Here is an 18,297-nt window from a genome sequence, read left to right as displayed (position 1 = left end):
TCTGTTTGTCTCCAGAGAACACCTTCATGTTCTTGGAGATCCTGCAGCATGTTTAATCGTGAAATATGTATTTATATTATGTTCTTGTGAAGACCTAACTTTGCCCCTTTTTGCTTATTTTCAGTAAGCTAAAATGAGTAAATGCTACTCCTTGTCTGCAGCACACCACATGCAGCACAGCCAGAAAACAGAGAGCAACAATAGGAATTTCTTGTCTGTACCAGCACAGCTGTAAGTAAGTGAATTTTACAGATAATTTTGAACTACACCACTGTCTTTGGGTCTTCATCTTTCATCTAGTTCTTTTGCTTCACGAAGACAATGTTCTGTATTTATTTATTTAAATACACTGTAGATTTCTACTGTAGCTAAATCTTTCTAGGGGGACAAACAAAAAGCAACAAGAGACTTCAGCCAATTAATTGGCTTTATCAGCCTGGACATCATTCAGCACCTTGTAGTTTCTTATTTTTGTTTACAGGGAACACACAAAATATATTTCTGTGTACCTGCTTCTCCATGGTCCCAAACTAATTGGGCCACTGTCTCACAAATTGCCTAATTGGCTGAACATTCCTAGCCTTCTGATTTTAATCAGGGACACATGGTGCATATCAATAGCCTGCTTCATTACGCCTGAAGAAGATCCAGGCTACTGTCCATTTTCAATTAAATTGTATTTAAAAAGAACACCAACTTGACCTTTTGGAATACTGTGTAATAGGATTAAAAACTTAAGCAGCTTTTTTCTTTTTTTTTTTTTTCCCTGGAACAACTAACATAGAAATAAGCACTCCTTATTGCAGCATACCACCAAGGAGTAGCTTTGACACGGTGTTGGATCCATTAGCTACATCTTTTGATAATAACACCTTAAAAAAAAATCAATTGCAAAAAAGTATAGAGTTGAGCACCTCTACAGTCTTGGAGCTTCCTGCTAGAATTTTTTTTGTAGAAGGACCTAGAAGCCACAAATAAAGAGTGGGCCTGACCAAATTGCGTAACATGAGGGCTCCAATCACAAAAGGCTCATCCTTTAAAGTGACAACTGTAGGCAAGAGAAAAATATCAGCAGTTATGGAGAGGCTAAGAGAAAAAGAAAATCATGCCCCTCTAGTACTTGCCAGACATGTTGTTGAAATTCAGTCTTGTCTCTTAAGTCAATGCACTGTGTTGAACAGCTGATTCACTAAAGCACACTCTTCTTTGTATCAATAAAAATCTGTAATTCATATGCCTCAATGTTCATAAACAATACTTTTCTCCAGATTGAATGTCATTGTGGCTTGTGTATGTGAAAAGTGACAAAGTGCTATCGCGTTTTTAGAGCTCAGTAACAGTCCCACACACAATGTGCTTTTCCATCACCAAAGGAGATGAAAGCATAAAACAAAACCAAACATGACAATAAAACTCTGAAAACAGGATAAAAATATTCACTAAGAACAATAGCCTTAACAAAGAATACACACCATCTCTCCGGACTGAGGTCAGAGGTGATTTTAGTTTGTGTAATTTTATTATTGGAGACTTTAAAGGTCACTGACCTACAGCAAATCAACTATTCTTTCACCTACAAGAGTAAACAATCACATAACACTCTCCAGCTAGTAGTTCATCTAGCAGAGGCAAGAAAACTACCCTTAATTCAGGTTTAAATGTTTTTGTGTTTATTGACAGATTCTTCAAGAAAAGTCAAGCCTTTCTTTCTTGAAGTATATTTCCTTCAGTCCCCCACACGTAGCCAAAGGGACACTAAAGAAAAAGGGAACATAATGAAACCTCTCAGAAAATTAGTGTACAATGTGGACCCTAAAGGATATTTATAGAGGGACCTTCAGGGCCCAGGGTAATCAGAAGACTAACTTTAAATATTCCAGCTTCGGTGTTTGCAAGTACCATTTTCTCTTTCCATTGCTGACAGAGGGATACTTGGACTCTTTTGGCTAAAGTTAGCCTTTGTGAATGCTAATTCTTCTGTCCCAAATACCTGTGTGTGTTTTTTCCAAGCTTAAACCAAAAATATCTGTGAATAGTTCCAGAAGACTGCTAAAGACATCAGGTACAAGAGAAGCAAGAAAGTTTTTCTTTGCTGCTGTTCTAAGATACTCTTTCATGAGCAACTATGGAGACATACCCAGCCAGTTGATGTTAATTACATACAGGCTAGACAGAAGATGCAATTTTTAAGTGAAGGCAATTAGACTTACCAGATAAGATAGTGAGTTTGTCACTGGAAGTCTTGAAACAAAATGTAGTGTCTTTCTAAAAGCTATGTTTCCTGTCTCAAGAAGAATTTATGCTGGGATTACGGAGTTGGGTTCTCTGATCTGGCTTGTACAAGAGGTCAGATGAGCCAACCCCGATAGTCTGTTCTAGCCTCTAAGCCAGTGAATAAAGAAACTGCAAATATTTCCATGATTAACCAGAAAAAGAGGCTGATTATATTAAAGAAAAAGAATAAATGCTCCAACCCCGGCAGAGTTCAAGTCTAGGTTGGACAGGTTCTTTGGAAACCTGTTCTAGTGGGAGATATCTCTGACCACGGCAGGCAGGTTGGAACTGAATGACCTTTAAAGGTCATTGTCGTGGTTTAAACCCAGTCAGGTAACTTGTTCACTCACTGCCCCCCTTTTCTTGCCCTCCCCCTGCTCTCGAGGGACAGTTAGTAACTAAGGTATAACACAAATCACTACTGCTACCACCAGTGATAATAATGATAAAGGAAATAACAAGGGAAGAGAATACATCATCTCACCACCAGCCGACCGATAACTCGCCCCCCCAGCCCGACCAAGCTCTGACCGATACCTCCTCCAACCCTGCAGTCTCCCAGCCCTTCCAGCTAACTCCCAGTTTCCTGGGCATGACGTGCTGTAGTAGGTCAGTTTGGGTCAGGTGTCCTGTCTCTGCTTCCCCCTGGCTTCCCCTCCTCCCTGGCAGAGCATGAGGCTCACAAAGTCCTTGGCCAAAACAAAACATCGCTATCAGCTCTGTCCCTGAGCCGAAAGTCAAAACACTGCACTACACCAGCTACCAAGAAGGGGAAAAATGACTGCTACTGCTGAACCCAGGACAGTCATTTCCAACCCAAACATATTATCTGATTCAATAATTCTAAAACGAATGAAAAAAGTTGGCCTTGCCTACTAACATTCAGAAGTGGGACAGAAATAAGCATCTGAAGTAATAATCACTGTGAATTACTTAAAATGCAGAGGAAAATTATAAACATCAGCAGAAAATTTCTACCAATGCTTGGCCACCTTCTTCACCCCCATGCAGGGCACTATTTCCTGTATTTTATTGGTTTGGCTGATTTGTCCAAAAGATCACAAAGTAAGTTTATCTTGACTTCTTCATAAGGCTATTGTACAGATTTATATAGCATGAGGCTATTAACAGATTTCATTATAAGGGCCATTTGTCTTACATCTGTTGACGTTTGAGTACTCATGACTTCTGCTGAGTGACTTATTGTGACAGAAAATATATGTAGGAATACACCACGTGTGGCAGAGTGTAGGAAAGTATCTCAGGAAGTACCACCATTTTCACATATTTAAGTGTTAGAAAACTGACACTCAAAGACTCAAAGAAGTATTAATCTAATTCTTCTTCAATATTTTAAGGATAAGACATCAAAGCCAAGTATGCAATTCGGAATGTAGCGCTTTGGTTAGAAAAAGTGACTATGGTGTAAAGTGAGAAAGAAATTTACCTAAGTACATACAAAAGTGCACCAGGCTTGGGTGACCGGCTCCATATGTTTTATCTACACATACAAATTAAATGATGTGTAAAGTTAAATAGAGTCTAAGCATCTAATTGCAAAATTTACATTTCCCTCTCCCCCCCAGAAAAAATCCTTTACTCAGCTGAGAAAACTTCATCACATCATAGTTTGTATCATCACTGCCTGCCCTTTGTCAGAGGCATTGGCTGCAGATTACAACACAGAATTCCTCTTCTTCTCTGAGTACTTGAAGATACAAGCTCCCAGAATTACTCCAGTAGTTTGGAAGGTGATAATTGCAAGTTTGGTCTACAAGCACTGCAAAGGACTTGCTACTTTCCTTGGCTTCCTTACCTCCTTGCCAATGCAAGAACCTTGAAACGGTCAGATTTGTCTCAGTTCCCCTTAGACAAGTTTAAAAATAAAAGCAATAAAACTTATTCTTGCAAAACAAAAGACTATCTTCCAGATTATGAAGCTGAAAACACACTTTAAAAAGTAAAGCATAAAATAAATGAACTGACATTTAAGACATACCTGACACGAATGCTCTTGCTTTCTCTAAATACATTCAGTAGAAGTATAGCAACTTCTAAAGAAAAGGTAAAGACAAGGGTCTCAGCATTTGCAGGCCCATATCAAGCAGTTGCAGACCCATCAGAAATAGTGTCTGATCTACAGACTGAAAACACCACTCAGAATTGTCTTTCAGAAGGGGACCTCTTTGAGCCTTTACTTGGAAATAGAAGCTAAAAGGGCAGCAGCTCAGTAGTATTCATTCTCTGAAACATTTTCATTTCCAGTTTACCTCAAAGGTTAGTTGGAAGTTAGCAATCTACCCTTCACAAATATGCCTTTCTAACTTTAAACATTATTTCAATTTTTCTTGGAGACCATTCCTGGCATACTAATAACACAGATGAGAAAGCTGGCCCTTAGAAAGCTTCATTTTCTATTTTTGGGGGGAATTCACCTGTCTCCAAATTCAGGAGATACCCAGACTCCACAAATTACTTACATATTAATGCATATATACTTGAAGTGTGCTAAGTGATGTGTAAAGTACTCAAACATACTCACATTTGCAAAGGTGCCCATCACCACTCTCACACCTAAACTCATAGTCTGTGTAAACCAAGTATTCCTCTCCCTTTAAAGGTTAAATCCACTAGTCTCAAAGTACTCCTAGCAGGTTAATCTTTACAGAGAACACAGTGAAGCTTCTATCTTTTTTTCGTAAGACCCAACAGTGGTATCTCTTATTCACCTAAGAGCCACAGAAAGCACACTCAACAGTCTCATCTGCTTTGGGGATTCAAAACCCAAATACTTCTCTGGAGAATCTTCTAAGCACCCTGCAGGGCCCTACAGGAAAGATTTATCTGACCAGCTAAGAATGTGAGCATGAATCAATAAACTATTGTGTTAAGAGTCCTGCTCCTATGTCTGGGTCCTTGTAAAGAAGAACATGCCCTTGGCCACAGAGGAAATATACAGAAACTTTCTTAAGGAAGAAAAGAAAAATAAGACCCACCATTCCCAGCTAGATACTCCAACCAGTATTAGTGAGTCACACACTCTCAGACTCTCACCATTTTCAGTTTAAGCTCTCCTTACTTCAGTTTGAAATGGCAGGACAATCTCATCACAGCTCTCAGTTTCTGTGCTGCAATTTGCTTTTCTGAAAAGCAGAATGATATTCACAGCAGTGTTGGAGGACTCATTGGTCAACACCTGCAAACATAGCTAGAGGCGTAAATCCACTTTCTAATCAATAGGACTTTGATGACTGTTAAACATGATCAACCCTGTTCCCCCCTCCGGTGTGTTTGCAAACCAGATTTTCAGCAAATAAAGCATGTCAAATTTATTATAGAACAGTATTGCCCTCCTGTGGCCAAAGACTATTCTGAAGAAACAGCTCTTAGGAGGGTTGGTTCCCTTTTATTTGTTTCTCGTGCACAACCTCAGATATTCTAGGCAATCTTTTGGAAAGGAACCCCTCCAAAACCTATATCCAAATCTGGGTTTATGGCATAGTAGATGAACAGAAAGAGTAAGCAGTAGATGTGATGCCAGTCCCTGTGGTTCCTTAAATTTCTCCTGATGATGTTACAGCAAAAATAATGATTATCTACACTCATCTTCAGTGGTCATATTTAACAGTGACAGAATTTCTTTCTGTACATTTTCGATTAATCAGTCCTCTTCTACTTTAGATTTACATTTTTTTTTATTAATCCAAAAGTAGAACCATATCCTGTCTGCTTGCAGACCAAAAGACAACTTTCTATCCCTTCACTGGGAGCAGGCCTGATCCTTTCAGACCTTAAACAAAATCCGTGTAAGTAAACAGATTCTCTTTGAATTGAAAGTCTTTTGGATCAAGTCATTTAGTCAGACACAATGCAAGTCTGAAGAGACACACAAAATCATAAAGAGTCTGCGGCGTAGGTCAGTGACTGACATGAAGCCCTCCATGGCAAAACCTAAAGTCCCCACCACACAGAATTGATGTTCAAAGCAGAAGAGAATGTCCCACCCCTGAATATATAAAGTACTCTCTGACATCCCCATAACTTAACCAAACAGTATGGCTTAACCAATACAATTACAACTTTTTCATGGATAAAAAACTTGGAGATAATAAAAAAGGTCTTAAATATTGGATCAGAGACACACCTGAGAGAAAACTGTTGCAATAAAGAATTTATATATATAAATGACAGGATGAATGTAGCTTAAAGCAGTCTAAATTCTTCACCATTATGTCAAAAAGTGCAGTTGAAAATCTGGTTACAGTTTCTGTGAAGATTAATTGCACTTGACATATTCCACGGAATGTGCTTGGCCCAATCTATTCTACCTGCCAACAGTCAGTTAATATGACTCAGCTTTTCTGTCCAGCTGTCAAGGCTGGAGAAATAGGGGTAAGCATCTCTATCATTCTTTTATGATTGCCAGCTATGCAGTGCGAGAATGACTTACCTCTTCCTTCCCACAGACAGTCTTTTTCTGATAGACACTTCCAGAGCTGCCACAAATTTAAACAGAGTATTAAAGGTTATTATGGTGATGAATTTTAAACTTTTAACCAGGACTATGCATGTCCAACCCTCATGGCTCTTCTGAGGCATGGAACAGAAATAATCCCATGTGACCAATAACCCTAATATTTCTAGAGCTGATTTATATCATTTTTAGGGTGCAACAATTGTGAGAAAGTCCCCTGTGAACTTTAACAGGTCTGAATCAAATCCAAGATAACATGTAGGTTCAATCAAGTCTGACTTCAATTAATATGAATTTCAGTATTTCCTACACCAGGATTTCTATATTATCCATTCAAGCTGGAGAAATCACTTGCAAATAATCCATACAGACAGAGAACATTAAGGAATCCATCTACTCAAAAGCATTCTAAGTTGTTTCTGGAAAACATACAGCCCAAAACAGAGGATGAATAAGAATCCTGGGCCACAGCTAACTTCCTCAGCCATGGCCATATTTTTTCAACAGACTGGGATGCATTAAATGCACACTCCATAATATGTTTATTTTCTGATTAAAATAAAATCAACTTTACTTTCAGATAAGTATTGACAGCAAATTTTCCTTGCTGCACAATATTTCCTTCTGATCAATGAACTTTAATGATCATCTCAGGAGAAACAGCACTTGCATAGCACTAGGTTCCAGAAGAGTCTATAGAACGTGATGCAAAGTGAGGGCTACATACCCTCGGTACATATAGAGGGCAGTCAGGATAAGGCGTAATTCTCATTCTCCTGAAAATATTTGAAAAGTATTTTTCCTAAGCTTCCCTTCCAAGAACATTTTGTCCAGACCAAGCATACAGAACTGCAGCCTTGATGGAAGAAGAATATTTGAAAGGTTTTATCAACAAGATGATAAAAAATACTGCTCACTTGTTCATTAATTGTGTGTAATAAATTATTATAGATACCTGCCAGTTAGGACAACACTAAAGAAATTAGGCTTGCTATAATTTGATTTAATTGAACAGATCACCAGTGTTTTTTAAATGGAAGTATAAAAACAACAGCCTTTTTCCAGCTCAAGCTCCATTGCTGTCTTCAGCAAGAATGTTCACTGGCTACATCTTTCCACAACATGTCCTTTAGCACAAGTGAAGATAGGTAGGTAGGTAGATAGATACATACATACATAATTTGGATTTCTTCTGGGAACCCTGAAGACATCCTCCATTTCCTCTTGTGTACCTTCTTCCTAATCCTGTGTCAGCAAACAGGCACATATGGATCTTGATACTCACTCCCGAGTGCAGCAGATTTTTGATTGTTCACTTCATTTTTACATCTTTTGTGATCAAGGTTGTTTGGGGTTTTTTGGATGCTATATAGGAAAAACAAATAGAAATGATTAAGTGGCTTGCATTTAGAATTCCATTTATTTATATTTTTGGCTGGTAGGTTTGTCATCTCTAATGCTCAATATTAGTTATATTAAATTTAACATTATACAGAACCAATATTTTCATTTAACCACTATTCCCCAGAAAACAATTTTCTTGAAAATTACACTGATTTCTTTTCTTGTTGGTAGTCAACCTTGCAGAAGCAACAGAATCCAACTGAAACAACCAGGTACGACAGCAGGATGCCACATCTAGTGCAGATGTGTTCTCACTTTTTGACCCAGACTACAGCAAAGAAAGTAACTTCATCGTCCCACCCATAGCTCACACTCACCATTTATCTTATAAGCTCAGTACTTCTTCCTCTGTTGTGTAACTGTCCTTCACAGCACGTCTCTACTTGGATCGTGTGTATATCTGGCAAGAAGCAAGTCTTCTGACTAACAAGTTATTTTTCAGGCTGTCATATATCTGAAAGCTAAGAAAATTATGAGAATTGCTTTCGTTCTTGAGACTGGTGTGGCCTTATCTCCTACAACAATTACTGCCCTTTTGAGTTCATTCCCCCTGAGCAGATATTCAGCCACTGCTCCTTAATTTTTTATATTTGAATGCCTCATAGACAATAAGGATAACAAAATACCCTGAAATCACTGTTTGGCTGGTGTATTCCTAACTCAACTAAAGACTCTCCTGTCTTGAGGAATTTCTCTGTAGATTTTTTCTAGCTCTGAAATCCTCTATTTGAACCCGGCACAGAAGAGTAGCTCTTCCAGCTGGACTAGAAGATCCCATCTGTTTATTTGGCTCAGTTTCCCACAACTCCTATGACCGTTTTTCTGCCTAAACAGCTGAAATTTCAGGAACAGCACTGAGAATGAGAACTACTCCTTTTATATTCTCAAGTGTTCATGCCTGAGCTTGTAATACTCTAAAACACCAAGCCATCTCAGAGGGATGCTCACCAAACATTCAATCTCCCATATAACAGTAACTTGAAAAACATTGCTGCTTCTTTTCAAGAATTCTGACAACAAATAAACCAGAAAATAAAATGTTTTCTCTATGTATCAACAGACATACTGTGCCACACTGGAATAACGCAGAACTGTGACACACAACTCTTTTTGCACATCTAGGAAAAGAGTGGCAGAAGTTCCAATAAATTTTGAAAGGTATAGCTATTGCTTGGTAGTTTGAAAGTTATATACACAATGAAGGAGGAATGGAAGGAAAAGGGGTGTAAGCATGTATTATGCAGGGACACTTAGAAAGTTGTGATGTGAACACTAAAAACGAAGGAAGATCATGAAAGTATGTAAACGAATGACACAGACAAAGCTGGATGGGAAGAGGATTAAGAAGTACAAGAGGCAGAGAAGCAAGAGGCAGAAATGATTCAAGGTGGCTGCACAGCCAAATATGAACACACTTACACTCTTGCTCAATACAGAAGACCTCCTGTTGTCACATCTCACAGTGAAAATCTGCAGCCTAGAAGCAATCAGGATTGCTGTACTATATTTTTGTGGGAGAAATAGGGATCAAGTTACATTGCAACAATACTTTTAAGGAGTTCTTAACTGAATCCCTGACAAAAAAGGGACATACTCTGACAGAAAACTGATGTAAAGGAGAGTATCTGTCAGGTTTGTTTCCACACTGCATTGATGAATGCCAGAAAAGATCATTCAGGAGGAACACAGATACAATTAATTATTTGTAATAGTTTTATGAAAGAAAAAAAATCAGTACTGATATATTGTATTCAAGGACATGGCACTTGGCATTTCATTAAACTGCTCCTGCATTTTTTATTGAACTATACCCAATCATGAGTTGCATGGATGGGCTTCATCTCAGAGAAGAGCTGCATCTCACTGGCAGGTAAGATACCTGTTAGCAACTTGATTGCTTATTTTACTTTAATTGTATGTTTTATACTAATAATTTAAAGCCCAAATTCTATTAGCACTGACTAGACAGCTAAGAACGCCAGTGAGTATTTTGTTTCTTCCCCAAACAAGTCAAGGTCCCCTTTAATCAGCCACAAAGATAATTTCTAGAAGGACAGAATTCATGAGCTGGTTTTCATGCTCTTCTCTTTAGCATCAGCCCTAAACAGTTTAGCTAAGTAAGTAATTTCAGTAAGACAATGGCAACAGAAAGCTGTTCGTTATGTTATAGAGATGTTTTAAAATAATATTGTACCAACACTTGTTTTTTTTCTTTCAGTAAAATTAAGTGCACAGAAAAAAGGTTCCACTTTATGAAAATACATATTTAAAAATAAATTTCAGTCTGGTTAGTTCTCTTTGACATTCCAGTAATTCCTATTAAAGAGAAGTTAATGTAGTAACAAACATCTTGCCAGTTCATCTTTTCAGCACATTATGCAATTCATGTTCTTCACTTTGGCATTGTTCAACTTTCTGCTTGAATGCACAGAATTATATCCAAGGAATATAAAGAAGCTATTCAGGAAAAAAAAACAGTTACACAGCTTAATGTAATTTAAATGGTCAAAATTATTACAAAAAAAATCCCAAACCAAAACAAAACAAAAAACCACAAAACCAACACAGAGTATTTTTCCTATGATTGAAAACAGAACCTAAAACTTCTGATGCTGGAAAAGGACACATTATCTAGGCTTCCTTGGACAGGGAACTTAAAGTCACTCATGCAGAGAATCCTGGAGACAGATGCTGTGAGAAAGACTGCTTCTCTGAGCTGAAAATGGAGTTTGCACAGAGCAGGAAGGTTAACAATGATGTCTCGGGTACAGCTGTAAGTCACTGGGCAGCTTGAGGAATGCATACATGCATAAAGTGCTTTTAAGACAACTGTGACGTTCCATCACAGTGAGCTCTCACAGACTCCTTAAGGGAATATCAGAGGAATCCAGGTCCTGTTGCCCTACTGAAGTAGTCAAAACTGATGTTTAAAAGCTGATTCTGACCTTGGTCTGAGATTTACGAAACAGCACACGGTGATGGAATAGGCTTAATTCCTTGAGAAACAGAATTGTGTCCTGGATGAGAGATCTCATAGACATCTCTGACTGATACAAATCTCTGACTGTGCTGTCCTGGAAAACCTAAAGCACACCTGAAAAAAATACTCTTTAAATTAAAGTGAATTAGAGATTAGAGTAAAAGGAACTATATATCTCTGTGAAAATGAATGTACAAGATGCAGAGTGATGCTGTCTCTTCTGCTATCAAAAGAAGGTAAATGAAGAAATAGGATCCCTCTATGTTTGCAAAACCATACTGAGAGGCAGACACTAGACACAGAGAATGCTTTGTGTCACGAACCAAGCAAGACCATCAGGCACCTCCAAAGCCATCTGGATTTGGAAGGTTTCTGTGCTATCAATTCCTGACATTAACCCAAAAGTGTTTTACCAGCATGGTCCTGTATAGGGCCAAAAAGATTTTAAACTATTAAGACCTAATCCAAAATATAAATGAAATCATGCAGGTGCAAGTAGAGCTAGTAGGATTATACACAAAGGTAAGGTACCTTTGTGGCTCTTCACAAGATCATGCTGTAGCTAACTGCTGTAATATGTACCACAAGAAGTTTTGGTTTTCCGCCACCATTAAAACAGGATAGAGACTCTTTCATGCCAGTTTTGCTTTCCTGCCACATTTCTTATACTTCCTTGGGACTGAATCTTGCATTTAGGGGGCATGTGTGCTCTCTTGCAGAACAAGACAGCTGATTTTAACATATGGATAGAGAACCACCAGTTAACTTAGATCAACCTTGACTAAATTCTATTATTGACAACACCAAACCAAGGCAAAAAGTCAAGATGTTCAGGAGGGTGAAATCTAGAGTGGTTACCACCAAAACAGTATTATCTACGTGCTGTCAAAAATAGGCAGCGTACCAGGGCTGATGTTGATATGCAAATGTACTGTGCTATCACAGAAGATACTGGCAAACCTTGACTATTTGGAGACATGTTTATATATTCTTCTATTTTTATTCTGTAATATTCAATAACCACATAGTTGTGAGGTTGTTATAGATATAAGGACGACTGCTAAAAAGCCCTCCCCAAAATCCAGAAGTAGAAAATGCTAGAATTCATACACAAGAGCAGAACTGTACAGAAATCTGTCACTGGGGGAACTTCTGAATTATATAGTACCTGAGATTATTTTTCTTGTTTGGTGCTACATTCTTTAGCAAGACATTATACTACTGCTTTTCTTCAAAATGGAAAGAGAAGATCAAGATAGTCTTTGACTATCCTGTTCAAGATATCTGCTATGATGTGGTTAATTTACTAAAGCACTAAATAGTGCTGGATCTTGATTAAACTTCCTTTAAATGAGGAAAAGCATAGTTATAGCACAGATATAATAGGTGCCTGACAGCTAATCTTAATCAAGAAATTTAGGATTCATAATCGCTTGTCATTCTCAAAACTCCTAAGTTATGTAGTGTTTCTTTCTAAATACGACTATAAATACACATCTATGTTACAGCCAAGAACCAATTATTATTGCTTTTATAGTCTGGACACACTTATTTAATCTAGATAAACTCAAAGGATCTATTTATTATATTACTTCAATGAAGGTCGGTCAGAGGCTGCTAGGCTCAGCCTGCAGACCACATTTCTGGGTTAGAAGATGGAGATGAGAAGGCCACAACCGCTCTCATTTCCAGAGCCCTGAAACCCAGTATTTGAAATGTTGGCCAGCTTCTATCACTTGAAAAAAAATTGTAGATGTATATATAGTACGTGAAGGTGCAAATTCAATGGTGAACTAATTCTGGTAAAACGGAAGCCAGAAGCAGCTGGTCCAGCTCTTACGTTGTCTCTTAAAGGAAAAGACCTCCTGACATTGTGCTCGGTAAGGAGTTTAAATCACATTCAAGGCTCTGAACATTAGCTTCAGTCTTTTGTTCTACCACTGTATTCTACCATGCACTGTTCCATAAATGCCATTAGACTTCCATCTTTCTTCTAAGATTTTCTCTGACCTTTTTGCTGCTTTGTAATGTCATCCTCATCCCAAATGTCTCTAATTTTGTTTTTCAAGTGAGCAAAGGGCAGAAAGAGACTTCTGAATGTGCTCCACATTATGTTTTCTTAATGCGTCTTTTTTAATAAGGACAATGAATACACACAAAGTGACTGTACCTCAACTCAGCTACAGCCATCTGGACCAATGCAAACCAAAATTTGGACCAAAAGAGTCCAAAATAGCTTAACACATAGAATCATAGAATAGTTAGGGTTGGAAAGGACCTTAAGATCATCAAGTGACAACCCCCCTGCCATGGGAAGAGACACCTCACACTAAACTGCATAACCCAAGGCCTCGTCCAACCTGGCCTTGAACACTGGCAGGGATGGAGCATTCACAGCCTCCCTGGGCAACCCATTCCAGTGCCTCACCACCCTAACAGGATATATCCAATTTCCTCCTTATATCCAATCTAAACTTTCCAATCTAAGCTTTAACCCGTTACCCCTTGTCCTATCACTATGGTCCCTAAGGAAGAGTCCCTCTCCAGCACTCCTACAGACCCCTTCAGATACTGGAAGGCTGCTATGAGGTCTCCACGCAGCCTTCTCTTCTCAAGCCTGAACAGCCTCAACTTTCTCAGCCTGTCTTCATACAGGAGGTGCTTCAGCCCCTGATCATCCTCGTGGCCCTTCTCTGGACTTGTTCCAACAGTTCCATGTCCTTTTTATGTTGAGGACACCAGAACTCACACAATATTCCAGGTGAGGTCTCACAAGAGCAGAGTAGAGGGGCAGGATCACCTCCTTTGACCTGCTGGTCACGCTCCTTTTGATGTAGCCCAGGATACGGGTGGCTTTCATGGCTGCGAGTGCACACTGCTGGCTCATGTTCATTTTCTCATCAACCAACACCCCCAAGTCCTTCTCCGCAGGGCTGCTCTGAATCTCTTTTTTGCCCAACCTGTAGCTGGGCCTGGGATTGCTCAGACCCAGCTGTAGGACCTTGCACTTGGCATGGTTAAACTTCATGAGGCTGGCATCAGCCCACCTCACAAGCGTGTCAAGGTCCCTCTGGATGGCATTCCTTCCCTCCAGGGTATCAACCGAACCACACAGCTTGGTGTCATCGGCAAACTTGCTGAGGGCGCACTCAATCCCACTGTCCATGTCACTGACAAAGATGTTGAACAAGACTGGTCCCAACACCGCTCCCTGAGGGACACCACTCGTTACTGGTCTCCAGCTGGACACTGAGCCATTGACCACAACTCTTTGTGTGTGGCCATCCAGCCAGTTCTTTACACACCGAGTGGTCCATCCATCAAATTGATGTCTCTCCAATTTAGAGACAAGGATGTCATGTGGGACAGTGTCGAACGCTTTACACAAGTCCAGGTAGATGACATCAACTGCTCTACCCCTCTCCATCAGTTCTGTAGCCCCATCATAGAAGGCCACCAAATTGGTCAGGCAGGATTTCCCCTTAGTGAAGCCATGCTGGCTGTCACCAAGCACCGTGTTGATTTTCATGTGCCTTAGCATGCCTTCCAGGAGAATCTGCTCCAAGATTTTGCCAGGCACAGAGGTGAGACTGACTGCTCTGTAATTCCCCGGGTCATCCATTTTCCCCTTCTTGAAAATGGGGGTTATATTTCCCTTTTTCCAGTCATCGGGAACTTCACCTGACTGCCATGATTTCGCGAATATGATGGCCAGCGGCTTCACAACTCCATTCGCCAGCTCCTTCAGGACCCGCGGATGGATCTCATCAGGACCCATGGACTTGTGCACGTTCAGATTTTTAAGATGGTCTCGAACCAGTTCCTCTCCTACAGCGGGTGCAAGGTCTTCATTCTCACAGTCCCTGCATCTGCCTTTCAAGACTTGGGTGGTTTGGTCAGAGCCTTTGCCAGTGAAGACTGAGGCAAAGAAGTCATTCAGAACCTCAGCCTTGTCCAAATCCTGTGTAGCCAGCTCTCCCGAGAGCTTCCTGAGGGGGCCTACATTCTCCCTTGTCTGTTTTCTATTTGCTATGTACCTGTAGAATCCCTTCCTGTTATCTTTAATATCCCTAGCCAAGTTTAATTCTGACTGGGCCTTAGCTTTCCTAACCTGGTCCCTAGCTTCCCGGACAACATCCCTGTACTCTTCCCATGCCACCTGTTCTTGCTTCCACATTTTATAATCCTCTTTTTTCCTTCGAATTTTCCTCAGCAGCTCCTTATCCATCCAAGGAGGTCTCCTGGCCCTCCTGCTGCACTTCCTTCTAGTTGAGATGCAACACTCCTGAGCTTGTAGCAGCTGACCCTTGAATATCATCCAAGAGTCTTGGGCCCCCCTGCCCTCTAGGGCTATATCCCATGGAACCTTCCTAAGCAGGTTCCTGAAGAGGCCAAAGTCTGCTCTTTTGAAGTCTGGTTATTTTGAAACAATTTCCATTGTTTATATCACTTTTGGCACAGTCTTCAGGATCCAGCTGAGTTGCTTTTCAGCCGTGCTAAGGAAAAATGAAGGGAGAATCTAATAGAATCATGGAACGGTTTGGGTTGGTAGGGACTTTAAAGATCATCTAGTTCCAATCCGCCTGCCAAGGGCAGAGACATCTTCCACTACACCATGTCACTCAAGGCCCCATCCAACCTGGCCTTGAATACCGCCAGGGATGGAGCATTCACAGCTTCCTTGGGCAGCCTGTTCCAGTGCCTCACTACTCTCACAGTAAATATATTTACCTCAATTTGCCTTGTTTAAGTTTGAACCCATTACCCCTTCTTCAATCGCACAGTCCCTAATGAAAAGTCCCTCTCCAGCATCCTTGTAGGCCCTCTTCAGACACTGGAAGGCTGCTATGTGGTCTCCATGAAGCTTCTTTTCTCCAGGCTGAAAAGCCAACATTTTCCTAGCCTGTCATTTGACAAAAAATGCACAGGAAATGGACACAATGGAGTTGATTTCCCATTACCTCCCACTGCATGTTTCTTATTTACATTAAGGTGCACTGTTATGAGTTTGGCCTCATCAACACCAATATAAATCCAAAGTCTTTACACAGAACTCCATACAGTTATTTTGGCTTTTTACATCTGGGAGTGAAGCACTTGGGCCAGGACATAGAGAACAATACCAAGCAATGGTCACTTGACACAGATGTAAAGAGCCCTGGAGAATGTGATTCAGCAAGCCACTGTAAGCAAATTAATGGCGCATCATCCCTTACCAATTTCTAAACTTTTTTTCCCAGTGTAGCTCAAAAATACAAGCAAACAAATGGATAAAGCTATGCACAAGTACATTTAATACAAGAGTGGGAACTGTAAGAATTTATATAGCAGGTTGAATTTATTTGCAAAGAGCCTGAAAACTCAATCAATACTTCAAATGACAGACAAGACGAAACCGTCTGTTCCAAAATTAGTCTATAATATATATATATATATACCCTGCAATGACACCAAAATAAGATCTAAATCCTAAGACCAATGTGGAGACCCCTGCAAGATTTGGGTAAGGCTGATGGGCCTTCTTTTCCCATCATCAATTCACTATAATGTATAATTTAATGCTCACTTTAATGGCTCTTCAATGCAAAGTACACTGCAATACTTTTGTTCACTTCTGCAATTTAGTCTTACGGTAACAGCTTCTAGGTTCATATGATTGAGAATCTCTGCACTGATTTAGGAAAATATGGAAGAGAAAAAAATGAGCTGTTTATAGAGCTTACAAGGCAAAAATGAGAGTCCAGTAAAAATCCTCATTTGGGCATTGTTTTCAGAAATCTCATTATAGTTTAGGCAATCTATTTGTTTTCTTAGGACTGATTTATAATGCATGAAGGCTTGGTGCTGACAGTACTACAGAGTTATGCTGGAATTTGCTCAAGGTCACACATGAGATCTGAGGTGAATTTATGAAGTGAACTTCTGTGTCTACCTCCAGCTTGGCTCAGGAAAGTAACCTCACCACTACCTTGCTAAACAAACTCAATACAGAAATTCCCTACTATGCCATAGATCCCATACAACACTAGCATTGCAGTATGCAGAAGAGGACTCATCAAGGATGCCAGAAAGGGACTCTTCATCAGGGACTGTAGTGATAGGAGAAGGGGTAACGGGTTAAAACTTAAACACGGGACTCTCAGGTTAGATATAAGGAAGTTCTTTACTGTAAGGGTGGTGAGGCACTGGAATAGGTTGCCCAAAGAAGTTGTGAATGTTCCATCTCTGGCAGTGTTCAAGGTCAGGCTGGACAGAGCCTTGGGTGGCATGGTTTAGTGTGAGGTGTCCCTGCCCATGGCAGGGGGGTTAGAACTAGATGATCTTAAGTTCCTTTCCAACCCTAACTATTCTGTGATTTTATGATAAGAAGACAGGAGAAGGAACAGCTTTCTCTACTGCCTTCCCTTCAGAAACACTCAGAGGGAATGTTCTCTGCCTCTCCTGCACTTCTTTCATAGCAGAATTCAATTTTAGCAGATTTTTTAAAAACTGGGGTAGATATATACCAACCCTGGACTAAATACTGGTCATTTTCACAGCATTATGGGTTTTTTCTTAATGCAGCTTGACTTCTTCCAAAGATTTCCCATTGTCTACTGCACTTTTTGGCTTCCTACTTGAGGAGGAAGCACTGCAAAGGGAGGTTGCCTCTTGCCCAAGAGCTGCACTCACCACACACCACCAACCTCAGCAGCATTCCCATAGATCACCTCTCAATAACAACCCAATCTACTTATTACATTTCTCAAAGTCCTCTTTCCCCCCACATCACCAAACCTATGTCTTATTCTGGGCTGTGGTGTCCCCCACTACCACCTCCAAGAGAGAACAAAGACCTTCTTCCCCTCATAGGCAGTACTGGGGAGCTGGTCCCCATTCTTGCCTTTCCTGCTTCCTGAGCTGCCTTTTATTTTCCTGTATACTCCTGAACATTGTGCTAATATCTGGCAACTTCACTTGATCACGGGGTGGTGTTTAAACCCATCACGTCCTCTTTTCCTCACACAGCTGAGGGACACACAGGCTACGGGAAAGTGTTCGCTGTAGTTATTACAGGCTGCAGAAAAAAAAACAAACAAAACCAAAACCAACCAAACCACTCACAAAAAGTGCCAGCGTCAGCATATTTCCACACTTTATGAAGCAAACACTCAAACGAATGACA

At 40.1% G+C, this 18,297-nt stretch overlaps 1 long non-coding RNA gene across 3 annotated transcripts; it reads right to left on the bottom strand.

Moving 5' to 3' along the window:
- Positions 1–3,839: 3,839 nt before the first annotated feature.
- Positions 3,840–18,134, bottom strand: LOC134174106 (uncharacterized). 3 transcript variants are annotated; one of them, XR_009968506.1, is made up of 5 exons: positions 17,643–18,134; positions 7,981–8,986; positions 7,476–7,604; positions 6,725–6,905; positions 3,840–5,417 (listed from the first exon to the last, which is right to left on the bottom strand). It is a non-coding gene; the product is annotated as an uncharacterized LOC134174106 (long non-coding RNA). The 3 variants fall into 3 exon arrangements; XR_009968505.1 differs by lacking the exon at positions 17,643–18,134 and having other exon boundaries at positions 7,981–9,921; XR_009968507.1 differs by lacking the exon at positions 17,643–18,134 and having other exon boundaries at positions 8,470–9,921.
- Positions 18,135–18,297: the final 163 nt, after the last annotated feature.

Source organism: Pezoporus occidentalis, unplaced genomic scaffold (genome assembly GCF_034315485.1).
Source record: "Pezoporus occidentalis ecotype Australia unplaced genomic scaffold, CSIRO_AGI_Poc_V1 ctg58, whole genome shotgun sequence".
NCBI classification, from domain to species: domain Eukaryota; kingdom Metazoa; phylum Chordata; class Aves; order Psittaciformes; family Psittacidae; genus Pezoporus; species Pezoporus occidentalis.
This window is presented reverse-complemented; position numbering and strand designations above follow the sequence as displayed.